Source organism: Manis pentadactyla, chromosome 10, assembly GCF_030020395.1.
Source record: "Manis pentadactyla isolate mManPen7 chromosome 10, mManPen7.hap1, whole genome shotgun sequence".
Taxonomy (NCBI): domain Eukaryota; kingdom Metazoa; phylum Chordata; class Mammalia; order Pholidota; family Manidae; genus Manis; species Manis pentadactyla.
This window is the reverse complement of record NC_080028.1, coordinates 4,299,171-4,316,213: the sequence shown is the minus strand read 5'-3', so window position 1 is coordinate 4,316,213 and position 17,043 is coordinate 4,299,171. Positions and strand designations below refer to the sequence as shown.

The 17,043-nt window shown below is 47.7% G+C and overlaps 1 protein-coding gene across 5 annotated transcripts in view; it reads left to right on the top strand.

Annotated features, from left to right (window-relative positions):
* The first annotated feature begins 1,615 nt into the window (after window positions 1-1,615).
* FAM118A (family with sequence similarity 118 member A) overlaps window positions 1,616-17,043 on the top strand; it is a 42,901-nt gene continuing 27,473 nt past the window's right edge. For 2 of the 5 annotated variants that reach the window (XM_036931290.2, XM_036931288.2), the window contains exon 1: window positions 2,934-3,071. The gene's annotated coding sequence lies outside the window, so the exon portion shown is untranslated. Of the gene's footprint in view, window positions 1,755-2,933; window positions 3,072-16,962; window positions 16,982-17,043 lie in introns of those variants that run through there. The other 3 variants (XM_036931287.2, XM_036931286.2, XM_036931291.2) reach the window with 3 other exon arrangements.

Sequence of the window (17,043 nt, the reverse complement as noted above, 5' to 3'; positions counted from 1 at the left end):
GGAAGCCTCAGAGCAGCGGTTGCTAACTTCTGGACCAGTGGGGTGGAGGCCTGAGCCAGGCATGCCCTGGGGGTGGGGCAGAGAGACCCTCCCAAGGTGCGCTCGCCAGGCTCCCTGCCTCCTTTCTGTTGGCAAAGCTATCCAGCTAGCCACACACCTCACTGCTGCCCAGGGCTGGCCACACAGCCCTCCTGCCAGCCTGCCAGAGGTGGTAGCAGCACCAGGGCTTCCACAGGAACCTGATGTGGAGGCGGGGCAGCAAGGACCTAAAAGGCTTAATGAACTCCTTTTCCCTTAGTGTCGACAGCATGTCCGCGTAACAAGGGCATATATGCACAGCGGGAGGGCGTACCGAGATCTGTGGGGGTGTGGTCCAAGGGCATATATTTGTACATCCGGCCTTTACGCCAGTGCAGGGCATCTGTGTGTTGCAATGTGGGTCTTTCCACACAATGAAACAGTAACTTCCTGTCTGGTTTGGCAGGATTGTCAGCTGGTTCCTGATGTCTTTCCTGTTTATTCTTTGGAGCACCCCTCCAGGGCCCTGTCTGTGACTGTCCCTTCTCTCCTTTCTGACAGTGCAATGCCCCTTCTGTAGCCAGACAGCCTCCGGCAGCGATTTCAAGCAGATGCCTACGTTTCAGCTTGGCCTAGTTACTCTAAGTCCTCTGTGTCTATTTTTCACCATTAATGGGGGACTAATAATACCTACTGCATAGGGTGACCACAAGGATGAAGTAAGATATGGTATGAAGAGTTGAGTACAAGGCACCCAGTAAGTGTGCAATAAACAGTAATGTGTACGCATACACACAAGCACATCTGTCCCAGACACACTGGTGTCTCCCTGGGCAGCACACTGGTATAGAAATGGAGTCTGGGCCCTAGAATCTGGCAGCTGAGCCTTGTTTCACGCACACACATATTTATTCCCTTGTTCCACACATGCTGAATAGACACGCTCATGCCACCTGGGTAGAGGCTAGGATATGGGCACCTACACCCTGAAGCTCCCAATATGTGGCACTGTACAGCCCAAGCCAGCACCCCGCAGTCCCCTTATCTCCGCTGAGGTTGCTCAGGGCAGCCAGGTGGCAGTGTACCTCGCAACTTGAGAAGCTGTGTCTCTCCTGCATATAGGGGAGGAGAGGCAGAGGTCTTGTTCCTAAGGCATCCCTTTTCCTGGCCTTGTCCTTGTAAGGCCTCTTGGCTGAGTTTTTGGGTGGAGGGGCTGAGCCCTCCAGCCTGTATCTCAACTGGGGCCGAACTGATTAATCCAGCTCCACCACCCTGGGACCCGCCGCCCCTGGGGCCCCACTGCCCCTTGGGTCTGGCTTCTGACAGCACCTAGCCCATGGAGTCCTGCTTATCAAGGTCCATGCTGTGGCCTGGGAGCTCCTTGAGCACAGGTGCAGATGACCAGCACTCAGCACAGAGCATTGCTTATCAAGCCTGCCTGTGTCAGGGGGTGGGGAGCCAAAAGCAGTGGTGGTTAAAGGTGTGGGTGGGGCATGGGACTGCCAGGGTAACTTGGCAGGGCATTGGCTTCTCTTTGTCAAATTGGAGTAATAATGATGGCACCTTCCACACAGGCTTATTCTGAGGACTAAATGAAGGAACATAAGCAAAGTGCTCAGGAGTGCCTGGCACCACACAGGAAGCCCCTTCTGCCTTGCTCATTTCTGAGCTGCTGGCACCCACAGGATTCTGGGCTCTGTCCTGGGCTCCCAAAAGTTCACAGGCTGCTGAAACTGGTAAGACCAGCTTCCCTCATAAATGGGAGGCTTCCACGTGGGCGGGGTGGGGGTGGGGAGGTGAGGGGTGGGGTGTGTGTGTTAACAGCCAACTTTAAAACCAGGCAGAGAAAAAAATGTGCTAAGGAGAGAGGAAGTAATCATTAACTCTGGCTGGCTCTGGCAGGGCAGGGAGGGCGATCTGGGAAGGCTGGTTAGCGGAAGCTGTGATCCGATTAGATCTTATTAAGGGAAGGGAAAGATTTCCAGTGGCAGAGGAAGGGAGGGGGGCACCTGAATAAGATCACTAGGGGACACTCATGCAGCGGTGTGCCCTGTGCCAAGCCCATTTGTGCACAATCCTCAACCACCCCAGGAGGTGGTATTAGCAGCGCCGGTTTACAGATGCGAAATCTGGGGCACAATCGCGCAGGCCACAGGGCCTCAGGGGATCAGAACCCAAGCTGGCCTATTCTCAGCCTCGGGGCAGGGGCACAGTGTTTCTTGATGAGGACACTCACACATTCAGACACTTGGGCATCGCGTGCGCAGTCAGTTCCTGCTTTGGGGACCCAGGGATGGACATGACCAGCAAAGTACCGGTTCTCACGGGAAGAGAGAGAGAAAAAAGCAAGTGTACGTAATCTCTGAGAGGGGTTAAGAACTCTGAAAGAAAAGAACACAGGGCTGGAGGAAGGGACTGGCGATTTTAGATGGCAGGGGTCTTCAGCAAGCAGAGCGTTACTGGAGACGCGAGACCTGCCCGGATCTGGGCTCACCTTGGGCCGAGGATTGAACGTGCGCACAAGTGTGGTGCGCGACGCAGCTGTAGTGGCGCGCTTCCGATCGTGCTGGTGCTCGCCACGCCCCGGCAGAGCGCGCTCGCGCCCATTTTGCAGATGAGAACAGAGCGCGCGCACTGGGCCTCATCAGAAGAGGGATCCTTCCGCGCCCTCCACCGCGCCTGCGCCGGAGATTTCCAGGGGGCGGGGATGGGCGGGGCTCCCAGGGAGGGCGGGGCCTCAGGCCTCCGCAGGACCGTTGGTTTCCCGGCGGAACCTTCGCGCGGCCAGGGCCGGCGTGCGGGGGCAGTTTTGCGGCGCGCCGCGGCCGGCCACCGTGGGAGTCGCGGCTGAGCGCGGCGGGGCGTGCGCGCGGTCTTGGCTCCGGCTCCCGCCCCGGTGCGCGCGCAGGCCCCTCCCCGCAGCCGCCGTCTGCCCTGCCCCGCCCAGCGCGAGCGGTGCGCGGCCTTTGCGAGACTCGGGAGACTGGGTGGACCGCTGAGCGGGAGGCTGCGGCGGGGGCGCGAGCTCGGGCCGCGTCTCGGCGGCGCCGCAGGTGAGCGGGTGTTTCGGGGAGGCCTGGGGGCCCAGGTCGAGAGCCCTGAGGACCTCGAGCCCCTCGGGATCCGCCTCGGCCCCTGAAGGCTCTCGGGCCCCCCGGCACCTCAAGGACCCCACAGTGACCCCTTCCCGTGGGGACTCCTGGCCGCCGAGGGAGGCCCCCTCGGGATCCCTCCCGGCCCCCTCAGGACTCGCCCCAGTCTCCTCCGGGCCCCTACCCCCAGAGACCCTATCGAAGTCCTCGGCCACCTCTGGGCCCTACCACTTGGCAGGACTCATGAACCCCAGAATCCTTCCGGAACCCTTAGAGGACTTCCTGCCCGTTCATGGCCCCGAGACCCCCTCAGGACCCTCTGTCCCAGACACCCCCTCAGGACTCTCCCAGAACCCCCTGAGACCGTCCCAGAATTCCCCTCCTTGCCCCGAGGGCTCCGGAGAACCCCCTGGGCCACCAGCCCCCCCAGATCCTGGGCCGCCGTCCCGGGGCATCTCCTCTGCCTCTTTATCACCTGCCCTGAGGGTTCGGGTCCCTTTCGGCTCCCCCTCCAGGCCGATCTCAGGGCTTGGGTTTCTCAAACCTGAGGTCCACCGACCCCAGGGTGTCCGTGAAAGTCTTCCGGAGTTGTGAATTCTTAATATAAAAGAAGTGGAGGCACATAATAGGTCACCTGATGACCCTTTGTAACCATGCGGGTGGCGGGGGGGAGCGATCCCGGCCCCTGTATTTGCATTGTGTGTATCTGGCACTGAGGCCAAAGCAGGGAGTGTTTAACTTTTAATACCCTGGTGAGACAAGGCCCGACAGGAGAGTCTAGACAGATCTGATGTGGAGGCAGAACTAAGTAAGTAGGGTGAGGGTGTTAGGGCAAATCAGGGTGCTTTGAGGTTCTCTGGCTTCATATTTTCATTCTTGGGACTAACCTTGTATTTGAAATGCCTGATAATTTCCAGGATTGGCCCTGGAGCTGGAGACCACACAGTGTCTGCCCCTAGGGCCTTGGAGGGGGGCGGTTATATTTTATATGGTGGCAGTTAAGTGTAGCGGCACTGGCCCCGCTGGGGTGGGAGCCGGGTTCTCAGGAAGGGGTGTTAAGGAGGGCTGTTGGGGAGGAGAAGTGACGGGTAGCAAGGTTGCTGATTCTTGAATTCTTGGTTAAGAATTTTGCCAGGGTCTTTCCGGCAGCCGGACAGTATGTGCGAAGGCAGAGAGGCATGCCGCGGGGCGCGCCACGATTTGGAAACCGGGAAGTGTGTCTGGAGCTCAGATTCATCCTGGGGCATGGCTGGAGATGCGTTGTCTCCCTTAATGAAAGAGGTTCTCAGGGTTTTGGAGGGAATCATAAGTGGGGGGAATCCAGCCTTGTTCCCCGAGGCTCAGGCCCTTGGCCCTTTCTTGAATTACTGCTTCTCCCACCGCCTTGAGTAAATGGTGACGCTGCTCCGGGCCGGCGGAAGATAGGAGCTGGCTAGTGGGAGGGGAGGAGTGAGGGAAGCGTTCTGAGGAGACGGGAATGAAAGCACTGGGTGGTGGGTGTGGCCGAGTGCAGGTTTTGGGTGGGGAAGTAGCAGGACGGGTTGCCAGTGAGGGAAGTCGGGACCACGGGCCCGGGGCCTGAGGAGCTTCTGACGCCCAGGACTCGGCGCTTTCAGGGAGCGGGGGCCCGTGGAGGGGTTTAAGGGGCGGTGTGAGAACGGCGGTTGTGATCTTGAGCAATCGCTGGCTGTGGCGGGGAGGCTGTTTGGAAGGAGCAAGGCCACGTAGAGGTAGAGGTGGTCAGGATCAGGGGGCCGCGCTTCCTCAAGCGTGGCTGTGCAGATTCTGAAAGTAGACGCAAAAGGCTGGTGGTCCAGCTCTTCCCACTTCAAGCCTACAGTTTTCTGCCTGGGGATTGACTCTTCAACTCCTTACTTCCTGTAGGTGAGGTTTTGTCTTTTTGCCCGAAAAGGCTGATGGTCACCTGGGGCTTCATCAGGGTTGACTGTGCGTGTCCTGGTGAGCCCAGCGTCCACACAGGAGATGCACGGGGAGGGTGAAGAGAGGCTGATTCTCAGAAGTGGAGCAAGGCCCTGGCGGGGGTGGGGCGCTGGGCTTGGGGGTCCTGAGGAAATGGAGAGCCTTTGACGGAGAGGCAAGCTCAGGTGTGTCCTGCCGGACTGTCGCCCGTGCGGGCCTCGGAGGGCTGCAGCTGGGAGCGGGTGGCTGTCAGTGGCCAGACAAGTGAGGACTTAAGCAGTGGTAGAGGGTGTGGAACTTTCTGTGGTGGTGAAGAGGTTCTGTTCTATGTCTCTGTTCCCCAATGCGCTCACCACACGTGGCTCTCCAGCACTTAAATATGGCTAGTGCGAATGAAGAACATAATTTTAAGTTTCATTTAAATTTGATTAATTCAAACCAGGCAGGACCCCATCACATACATAGGGTAATACAAGGGGAAGCACACTCTTCTGGGCTTTGTTCCTTTAAATGTTGCCTCTGTTAGTGTTTCATCAACCCTTATTCCTTTTTTACAGATAAAGGAAATAGAGGCTCAGAGAGAATAAATAACTTAGTATCATATTAAGTAGTTTAGCCCCTGATTGTTAACTTCTAAGCCCAGGCTCTCTCTGCTAGATCTCACTTCCTTTCTCCAAATGTCCCGGAGCCTCTCCTTGCGGGGGAGAATGAAGTCCTTTGGGGGGATGGCATTATTTTCCTGCCTAGCCTTCCTTATCTGCTTCTTGCTAACCTTAACGTGGATAGTTGTGCGATTAAACCAAAATAGACTAAACAAAACTGTTGTGAGCTGGTTGTTTTGTCCTAGGCTGCTTCTTGCTGTCCCCCTGTGTCTTCCTGTTGGCAGCTGTTTCTCAGCATTTCTGGAGAATGAACCGTGTAAGAAAGCAGATGAAACTGCAGATTAGTCAAATTGTGTGCCTCGTTATTTATAAAGATTTGGTGGTAAAAGTAGAAGTGAGTGCTTTAGGTGAAATTTTGGGGTCACAGTGGACCAGGTAGTGCTCAGATAGTGGCAAGATGATGGGACATGAGCCACGGGTGAGTTCATAGCTGGCCCCTAACTCCTTGGGGGACCTTGATTAAATCCCTACTTCTCAGGGTCTCCATTTTCTTATAAAATTAGGGTATTTGGCATTCCTTTGGATCCCTTCAGCTCTAAAATGCTCTGTTTTTAAGTTCCATTGAAGGTTTACTTGCGGAACATCTTATTCCTCTTGGGTTGGCTAAATGCTGGCAGCTCAGCTTGCCTTTGGCCGCTGTGTTGGTGTCCTTTACCGTTAGTGGCTTATCGTGAAGTAGCTGGTCCACCTAAGTTACTTTACGTGATGTGTCACCTGTATTGGACAAGCTGTGGAACAGTGGACACTTAAGCCGTTGGCAGCGTTCTAGTTAATGCCAAGTCTAGTTCTTTGCCATTCTGAGCTGCACTAATGTTCAGAGAAAATGTGCAAGACTGTATTTACTATGGTGGTTGGCCTCTTAAAATGGTTTAATGTCAGCCTTGGCCAGGTGACAAGTAATAATGGCCACTCCATAGGGTTGAGGGGATTAAATGAGATAATGCAAGTAAGTGCTTCATACTTTCCATTGAAATTAATAAGGGTGTAGAAAGGGTCAGTACTAATGTTACTTTTTGAACTAAACTGTGACTTCTGAATATTTTATTAGTGTGGGTTTGGTTGTTTTCTGTCTGGGAGTATATAGCCAGGCAACTCTGCTTGGACACAGTGGTTTTAAGAAGCAAATGAACACATTTTGACCATTACAAAATAAGCACTTTTTTACTGTTGTACTTTATTTTGATTGACTAGAAAGTGATTGACTAAGTGGCATGTGTTCAAATTAAGGTTTTGTATTTTCTGTAAATTTAAAAAAACAGTTCATCCCGAAGATCTCTTACTAGTAATGGCTGAGATTAAGTTTTACCAGGACTGTGGTTAAGTTCATACATAGTTGTGGTGACTCAGCCTTGGAAAAGTAGTGTTGAATTAAAAATCCCCTGTGGCTGAGGGAGCTGAGCTGGCTGCTGAGGTTGTTTACAGTAATAGACAAACATTTTACAGTTGATTAAGTGCCCTTCAGACAGCTCACTTTCTCTCCACAACAATCCACTCATTGATGTGGATGATGAAATTCCCATTTGACAGATTCGGAAACGGAGGTTCAGAGAGGTCTCGCAGTTGGGGAAGTGCTGTTTCCTTGACTATAGAGCCTGTGTTTTCCCAGCCATCACTCCAGTGCCGCTTCGGTTGGAGTTGTTAGGGTTTGGGGACTAACCATCCCATCTGCAGTTCTGTAAGCTTAATTTCCGTCCGTACGTGCCTTGTTGCCAGCTCAGGGTTACCTAATCATGCTGATCAAACTCGCCAGCAATACAGCTGCCAGCCAGATCCGGGATGATTTGCTGTGGTTAGAGGGATGACTGTCAGGTGTATTGAAAACAATTCTTGTTGCCCAGTGAGCTCTGCTTCCTTGGCCTCCCTCCCAAGTCTACATGGGGAGGCAGATGGCAATGAAGAAGGCAGTTTGTGGAGATCGGATTGGAGGAAAGGCAGAAGATGTGTCAGCAACCAGCATGTGCCCTCCTCAGGAACTTGCCTATCCTGAGGCGCCGGAGACGGACCCCGCTGGGCAGTGCCTGCCTGGCTTTCAGACCTGCCTTTGCGGCCAGTACAGGTGACAGGCTTTGACCTCCTGTAAGGACAGTCCAGGCCTTAGGACTGGCTACGTGAGTCACACTCAATGTGGCACTAGTATTTCCAAGTCTCCCATCTCCCGTGAGTAGGACCATTCGTACAAATGATTTATACATCATTTCTTAGGGTGGGTTCCTATTGTAACAGTGGCAGTGTGGTAATATTGATGGTATGTTATACAAAGGCCATCCGTGTTGCCGGGCTTTTCCGTGAATCAAGTCACTTGTACTCAGAGTGAACTGTGTCGGACTTTTCCCGCAAATTCTGGGGGCATCTTACTCCAGTACTCTATGGATCGACTACAGGTGAGTTAAAAGCCGGCCTGCGGACACTTCGGTGAGCGTCCGCCGCCTGCTGCCTCCTGCTGTGCAGGAGTGGAGTGTGTGTCTACTGCACACCCCTCCTCTCTGGAAGCAGGTGCTGTACAACCCGGGTGCTCTCATCTCCCTGCTCTTTTTAGCATCCAAAACCATGCGATAATTTATTGATACAAAGAAATTAAGGTTTTTCTAAGGATATTTTTGAGCATCCCACACACTTGGAGCTTCTAAATCATGGCTGTGTCTGTTGAGTGAAAATATAGTTTGTAATAGAAAATAATTCATTTTAAGTTTTTTTTTTTTTTTTAATAATTATTTTTTATTGAAGGGTAGTTGACACACAGTATTACATTACATGAGTTTCAAGTGTACAACACAGTGGTAGAACATTTATATACATAATTCTAGGTTCCAGCTATCACCCTACCAGGCTGTTACAATATCTTGACTATATTCCTTATGCTATAACTTACATCCCGGTTACTAATTTATTTTACCATTGGAAGTCTGTCCTTTTTTTTTTTTTTTTTTTTTTTTTTTTGTGAGGGCATCTCTCATATTTATTGATCAAATGGTTGTTAACGACAATAAAATTCTGTATAGGGGAGTCAATGCTCAATGCACAATCATTATTCCACCCCAAGCCTAATTTTTGTCAGTCTCCAATCTTCTGAGGCATAACAAACAAGTTTTTACATGTAGAACAAATTCTTACATAATGAATAAGTTACATAGTGAACAGTACAAGGGCAGTCATCACAGAAACTTTCGGTTTTGCTCATGCATTATGAACTATAAACAGTCAGTTCAAATATGAATACTCATTTGGTTTTTATACTTGATTTATATGTGGATACCACATTTCTCTCTTTATTATTATTATTTTTAATAAAATGCTGAAGTGGTAGGTAGATACAAGATAAAGGTAGAAAACATAGTTTAGTGTTGTAAGAGAGCAAATGTAGATGATCAGGTGTGTGCCTGTAGACTATGTGTTAATCCAAGCTAGACCAGGGCAATAAAACATCCATGTATGCAGAAGATTTCTCTCAGAACGGGGGGGTGAGGTTCTAAGCCTCACCTCTGTTGATCCCCAATTTCTCACCTGATGGCCCCCCTGCGACTGTGCCTGTCTTAGGTTGTTCCTCCCTTGAGGAATCTTACCCGTCTCTGGCTAACCAGTCATCTTCCGGGGCCATACAGGGAAATGTGAAGTTGGTAAGTGAGAGAGAAGCCTTATTGTTTGAAAAAGTTAGCTTTTTACTTCTTTGCATATTTATGCCCTGTGGCTTCTATGCCCAGCATTTGTCTTGAGGTATCTTTACCACTTGGAAGAATTATGATACTCGGTAAATTTGATATGAGGCACGAATTCTATTTAAGGGTTGTAATTAGGAAGGAAGAAGAAAAGCTATAGAAGTAGCAGGCAGAAGAAAACATGGGAAGATTGATTATTTCTTTGACATATCTTCTTGTAGAGTAACTTCAGCATGTATAGGTTTTAAGCTACTACTTAAATTGCACACACACATTAACATAATAGGAGTATAGTTACGTAACCAAAGCATATCTGTAATTACCAGCCATCTGCAGTGAAACCAAGAAAACCAGTTAGGCACCTTAGGCATTTGTGAAAACTTATCTATGATATGGTGGATATTGTCCAAATGAACTTGAACAGTCTGAGAGAAATCAGACAAATTAGAACAACCCATTCCTGGGGACTGTTCACATGCCATATGTTCTTTTAACAATAAATAGTTTGTAGTTGTAAGACTTTGGAGCGCTACAATTTGCACTTCTCCAAATTCTTGGTTGAGTTCCAACAGTATAGATCCAGTCCAATTTTGTTGTTTTACTGTATGCACAGGCCAGCTTAGATATCTCCTTCCTCATTCCCATGGCAGGTCCAGGAACTGGTGGGATGAGTGCATCTACAGCTGTAGCAGTGCGTGGATCTTTGTTGGGGTTTTTTGATGATCATCTTCTGGCATGAGTCTTCCAGAGGGTGCAGATGTTGGAAGTTCTTTTTCATATCGTATCTTAGTTCATTTTCAGGGTAGCCCAATTAGGCTTTGATCCTCTGTATAAACACAAACAGACCCTTTGCCTACACTTTTATATGCCCTTTATACCCTTGTGTAGAACTCGTTGGAGGTTACCACACAGGAACTGCCCTTTTTTTTTTTTTTTTTTTTTTTTTTGCTATCACTAATCTACACTTACATGACGAATATTATGTTTACTAGGCTCTCCCCTATACCAGGTCTCCCCTATAAACCCCTTTACAGTCACTGTCCATCAGCATAGCAAAATGTTGTAGAATCACTACTTGCCTTCTCTGTGTTGTACAGCCCTCCCTTTTCTCCTACCCCCCATGCATGTTAATCTTAATACCCCCCTACTTCTCCCCCCCTTATCCCTCCCTACCCACCCATCCTCCCCAGTCCCTTTCCCTTTGGTACCTGTTAGTCCATTCTTGAGTTCTGTGATTCTGCTGCTGTTTTGTTCCTTCAGTTTTTCCTTTGTTCTTATATTCCACAGATAAGTGAAATCATTTGGTATTTCTCTTTCTCCGCTTGGCTTGTTTCACTGAGCATAATACCCTCCAGCTCCATCCATGTTGCTGCAAATGATTGGATTTGCCCTTTTCTTATAGCTGAGTAGTATTCCATTGTGTATATGTACCACATCTTCTTTATCCATTCATCTATTGATGGACATTTAGGTTGCTTCCAATTCTTGGCTATTGTAAATAGTGCTGCAATAAACATAGGGGTGCATCTGTCTTTCTCAAACTTGATTGCTGCATTCTTAGGGTAAATTCCTAGGAGTGGAATTCCTGGGTCAAATGGTAAGTCTGTTTTGAGCATTTTGATGTACCTCCATACTGCTTTCCACAATGGTTGAACTAACTTACATTCCCACCACCAGCAGTGTAGGAGGGTTCCCCTTTCTCCACAGCCTCGCCAACATTTGTTGTTGTTTGTCTTTTGGATGGCAGCCATCCTTACTGGTGTGAGGTGATACCTCATTGTAGTTTTAATTTGCATTTCTCTGATAATTAGCGATGTGGAGCATCTTTTCATGTGTCTGTTGGCCATCTGTATTTCTTTTTTGGAGAACTGTCTGTTCAGTTCCTCTGCCCATTTTTTAATTGGGTTATTTGTTTTTTGTTTGTTGAGGCGTGAGAGCTCCTTATATATTCTGGACGTCAAGCCTTTATCGGAAGTGTCATTTTCAAATATATTCTCCCATACTGTAGGGATCCTTCTTGTTCTATTGATGGTGTCTTTTGCTGTACAGAAGCTTTTCAGCTTAATATAGTCCCACTTACTCATTTTTGCTGTTGTTTTCCTTGCCCGGGGAGATATGTTCAAGAAGAGGTCACTCATGTTTATGTCTAAGAGGTTTTCGCCAATGTTTTCTTCCAAGAGTTTAATGGTTTCATGGCTTACATTCAGGTCTTTGATCCATTTTGAGTTTACTTTTGTATATGGGGTTAGACAATGGTCCAGTTTCATTCTCCTACATGTAGCTGTCCAGTTTTGCCAGCACCACCTGTTGAAGAGACTGTCATTTCGCCATTGTATGTCCATGGCTCCTTTATCAAATATTAATTGACCATATATGTCTGGGTTAATGTCTGGATTCTCTAGTCTGTTCCATTGGTCTGTGGCTCTGCTCTTGTGCCAGTACCAAATTGTCTTGATTACTATGGCTTTATAGTAGAGCTTGAAGTTGGGGAGTGAGATCCCCCCTACTTTATTCTTCTTTCTCAGGATTGCTTTGGCTATTCGGGGTCTTTGGTGTTTCCATATGAATTTTTGAATTGTTTGTTCCAGTTCATTGAAGAATGTTGCTGGTAGTTTCATAGGGATTGCATCAAATCTGTATATTGCTTTGGGCAGGATGGCCATTTTAACGATATTAATTCTTCCTAGCCACGAGCATGGGATGAGTTTCCATCTGTTAGTGTCCCCTTTAATTTCTCTTAAGAGTGACTTGTAGTTTTCAGAGTATAAGTCTTTCACTTCTTTGGTTAGGTTTATTCCTAGGTATTTTATTTTTTTGGATGCAATTGTGAATGGAGTTGTTTTCCTGATTTCTCTCTCTGTTGGTTCATTGTTAGTATATAGGAAAGCCACAGATTTCTGTGTGTTGATTTTGTATCCTGCAACTTTGCTGTATTCCGATATCAGTTGTAGTAGTTTTGGGGTGGAGTCTTTAGGGTTTTTTATGTACAGTATCATGTCATCTGCAAATAGTGACAGTTTAACTTCTTCTTTACCAATCTGGATTCCTTGTATTTCTTTATTTTGTCTGATTGCCGTGGCTAGGACCTCCAGTACTATGTTAAATAACAGTGGAGAGAGTGGGCATCCCTGTCTAGTTCCCGATCTCAGAGGAAATGCTTTCAGCTTCTCGCTGTTCAATATAATGTTGGCTGTGGGTTTATCATAGATGGCCTTTATTATGTTGAGGTACTTGCCCTCTATTCCCATTTTGCTGAGAGTTTTTAACATGAATGGATGTTGAACTTTGTCAAATGCTTTTTCAGCATCTATGGAGATGATCATGTGGTTTTTGTCTTTCTTTTTGTTGATGTGGTGGATGATGTTGATGGACTTTCGAATGTTGTATCATCCTTGCATCCCTGGAATGAATCCCACTTGGTCATGGTGTATGATCCTTTTGATGTATTTTTGAATTCGGTTTGCTAATATTTTGTTGAGTATTTTTGCATCTACGTTCATCAGGGATTTTGGTCTGTAGTTTTCTTTTTTGGTGGGGTCTTTGCCTGGTTTTGGTATTAGGGTGATGTTAGCTTCATAGAATGAGTTTGGGAGTATCCCCTCCTCCTCTATTTTTTGGAAAACTTTAAGGAGAATGGGTATTATGTCTTCCCTGTATGTCTGATAAAATTCCGAGGTAAATCCATCTGGCCCGGGGGTTTTGTTCTTTGGTAGTTTTTTGATTACCTCTTCAATTTCGTTGCTGGTAATTGGTCTGTTTAGATTTTCTGTTTCTTCCTGGGTCAATCTTGGAAGGTTATATTTTTCTAGGAAGTTGTCCATTTCTCCTAGGTTTCCCAGCTTGTTAGCATATAGGTTTTCATAGTATTCTCCAATAATTCTTTGCATTTCCGTGGGGTCCGTCGTGATTTTTCCTTTCTCGTTTCTGATACTGTTGATTTGTGTTGACTCTCTTTTCTTCTTAATAAGTCTGGCTAGAGGCTTATCTATTTTGTTTATTTTCTCGAAGAACCAGCTCTTGGTTTCATTGATTTTTGCTATTGTTTTATTCTTCTCAATTTTATTTATTTCTTCTCTGATCTTTATTATGTCCCTCCTTCTGCTGACCTTAGGCCTCATCTGTTCTTCTTTTTCCAATTTCGATAATTGTGACATTAGACCATTCATTTGGGATTGCTCTTCCTTTTTTAAATATGCTTGGATTGCTATATACTTTCCTCTTAAGACTGCTTTTGCTGTGTCCCACAGAAGTTGGGGCTTAGTGTTGTTGTCATTTGTTTCCATATATTGCTGGATCTCCATTTTGATTTGGTCATTGATCCATTGATTATTTAGGAGCGTGTTGTTAAGCCTCCATGTGTTCGTGAGCCTCTTTGCTTTCTTTGTACAGTTTATTTCTAGTTTTATGCCTTTGTGGTCTGAAAAGTTGGTTGGTAGGATTTCAATCTTTTGGAATTTTCTGAGGCTCTTTTTGTGGCCTAGTATGTGGTCTATTCTGGAGAATGTTCCATGTGCACTTGAGAAGAATGTATATCCCCCTGCTTTTGGATATAGAGTTCTATAGATGTCTATTAGGTCCATCTGCTCTACTGTGTTGTTCAGTGCTTCCGTGTCCTTACTTATTTTCTGCCCAGTGGATCTATCCTTTGGGGTGAGTGGTGTGTTGAAGTCTCCTAGAATGAATGCATTGCAGTCTATATCCCCCTTTAGTTCTGTTAGTATTTGTTTCACATATGCTGGTGCTCCTGTGTTGGGTGCATATATATTTAGAATGGTTATATCCTCTTGTTTGACTGAGCCCTTTATCATTATGTAGTGTCCTTCTTTATCTCTTGTTACTTTCTTTGTTTTGAAGTCTATTTTGTCTGATATTAGTACTGCAACCCCTGCTTTCTTCTCACTGTTGTTTGCTTGAAATATGTTTTTCCATCCCTTGACTTTTAGTCTGTACATGTCTTTGGGTTTGAGGTGAGTTTCTTGTAAGCAGCATATAGATGGGTCTTGCTTTTTTATCCATTCTGTTACTCTGTGTCTTTTGATTGGTGCATTCAACCCATTAACATTTAGGGTGACTATTGAAAGATATGTACTTATTGCCATTGCAGGCTTTAAATTCGTGGTTACCAAAGGTTCAAGGTTAGCCTCTTTAGTATCTTACTGCCTAACTTAGCTCGCTTATTGAGCTGTTATATACACTGTCTGGAGATTCTTTTCTTCTCTCCCTTCTTGTTCCTCCTCCTCGATTCTTCATATGTTGGGTGTTTTGTGCTGTGCTCTTTCTAGGAGTGCTCCCATCTAGAGCAGTCCCTGTAAGATGTTCTGTAGAGGTGGTTTGTGGAAAGCAAATTCCCTCAGCTTTTGTTTGTCTGGGAATTGTTTAATCCCACCATCATATTTGAATGATAGTCGTGCTGGATACAGTATCCTTGGTTCAAGGCCCTTCTGTTTCATTGTATTAAATATATCATGCCATTCTCTTCTGGCCTGTAGGGTTTCTGTTGAGAAATCTGACGTTAGCCTGATGGGTTTCCCTTTATAGGTGACCTTTTTCTCTCTAGCTGCCTTTAACACTCTTTCCTTGTCCTTGATCTTTGCCATTTTAATTATTATGTGTCTTGGTGTTGCCCTTCTTGGATCCTTTCTGTTGGGGGTTCTGTGTATTTCCGTGGTCTGTTTGATTACTTCCTCCCCCAGTGTGGGGAAGTTTTCAGCAATTATTTCTTCTAAGATACTTTCCATCTCTTTGTCTCTCTCTTCTTCTTCTGGGACCCCTATAATACGGATATTGCTCCTTTTAGATTGGTCACACAGTTCTCTTAATATTGTTTCATTCCTGGAGATCCTTTTGTCTCTCTCTATGTCAGCTTCTATGCGTTCCTGTTCTCTGGTTTCAATTCCATCAATGGCCTCTTGCATTCTATCCATTCTGCTTATAAACCCTTCCAGAGTTTGTTTCATTTCTGCGATCTCCTTTCTGGCATCTGTGATCTCTTTCCGGACTTCATCCCATTTCTCTTGCGTATTTCTCTGCATCTCTGTCAGCATGTTTATGATTCTTATTTTGAATTCTTTGTCAGGAAGACTGGTTAGGTCTGTCTCCTTCTCTGGTGTTGTCTCTGTGATCTTTGTCTGCCTGTAGCTTTGCCTTTTCATGGTGATAGGAATAGTTTGCAGAGCTGGGACGAGTGACGGCTGGAAGGACTTCCTTTCTTGTTGGTTTGTGGCCCTCCTCTCCTGGGAGAACAGCGGCCTCTAGTGGCTTGTGCTGGGCAGCTGCGCGCAGACAGGGTTTCTGCTTCCTGCCTGGCTGCTATGGAGTTAATCTCCGCTGTTGCTGTGGGCGTGGCCTGGCTCGGGCAGCTGCTCCAAAGTGGTGGAGTCGCGTTGGAGCAGGAGCTGCTGGGAGGCTATTTATCTCTGTAAGGGGCCTCCCTGCTCCCTGCAGCCCAGGGGTTAGGGTGCCCAGAGATCCCGGATTCCCTACCTCTGGATTAAGTGGCCCGCCCTGCCCCTTTAAGACTTCCAAAAAGCACCCGCCAAAACAAAACAACGACCACAAAAAAAAACAAGAAAAAAAATTTTTTTAATTAAAAAAAAAAAAAATTTTTAATTAAAAAAAAAAAGGTGGTCGTTCGTTTTTCTTTATTCTCCGGTGCCAGCCTCAGGCCTCTGCTCACCGGTCTTTCTGCCCTGTTTCCCTAATATTGGGGTCCCTGTCCCTTTAAGACTTCCAAAAAGCGCTCGCCAAAACAAAGCAGCAAAAAAGCAAAAAAAAAAAAAAAATGGTCGCGCGCTTTTCTTATGTCCTCTGTCGCCCAGCCTCCAGTGCCTGCTCACTGTTCTTGCTGCCCTGTTTTCCTAGTATCGAGGGCCCTGCACTCTGGCCCGGATGGCTGGGGCTGGGTGTTCGGCAGCCCTGGGCTCCGTCTCTCTCCCGCTCTGCCTGCTCTTCTCCCGCCGGGAGCTGGGGGGAGGGGCGCTCGGCTCCCGCGGGGCCGGGGCTTGTATCTTACCCCCTTCGCGAGGCGCTGGGTTCTCTCAGGTGCGGATGTGGTCTGGATATTGTCCTGTGTCCTCTGGTCTTTATTCTAGGAAGGGTTGTCTTTGTTATATTTTCATAGATATATGTTGTTTTGGGAGGAGATTTCCGCTGCTCTACTCACGCCGCCATCTTCCGCCCCCCATTTTAAGTTTTTTTATTAGGTAGTTTAAGAATCACTAATCTTGACAGACATTTCTCTCCCTCCCCGTAAACGTTGCAGACTCTCCCTCCTTGGTCCTGCCCTTTTTTCTCTTGATCCCCTGTCCCCTTCCTCTCCTTCCCTTTGCTCTCCGTGGCAGTGTGGAAGGGCTGCGGGACAAGCTTTCAAACCCGGGCTGGTTCCACAGGTCTTCAGCGCGCGGGCCGGAGTCGCCCTGCACTGTGTCACCTGGCTGCCTGCCTGGCACTGAGTGGGCCGGGCTGGGGTGCCAGCTCACATGTCTTGGCTCCCCACGGGCGCTCTCCACCCTCCTGGGAGGCTACACTGGGCCTTACCAGGCAGAGTTCCTGGAGGGCAGGCTGCGTGTCGGACAGCTTATCCCACTTGGCTGGCTTGCTGGTAACCTCGTTGGCCATAGTAGTCACACCACCATCTGTGAGTGACGGGACTATTGACGGGGTGGTCTGGAGGCAAGGTGGTGGGGGCTTCTTAGCAAT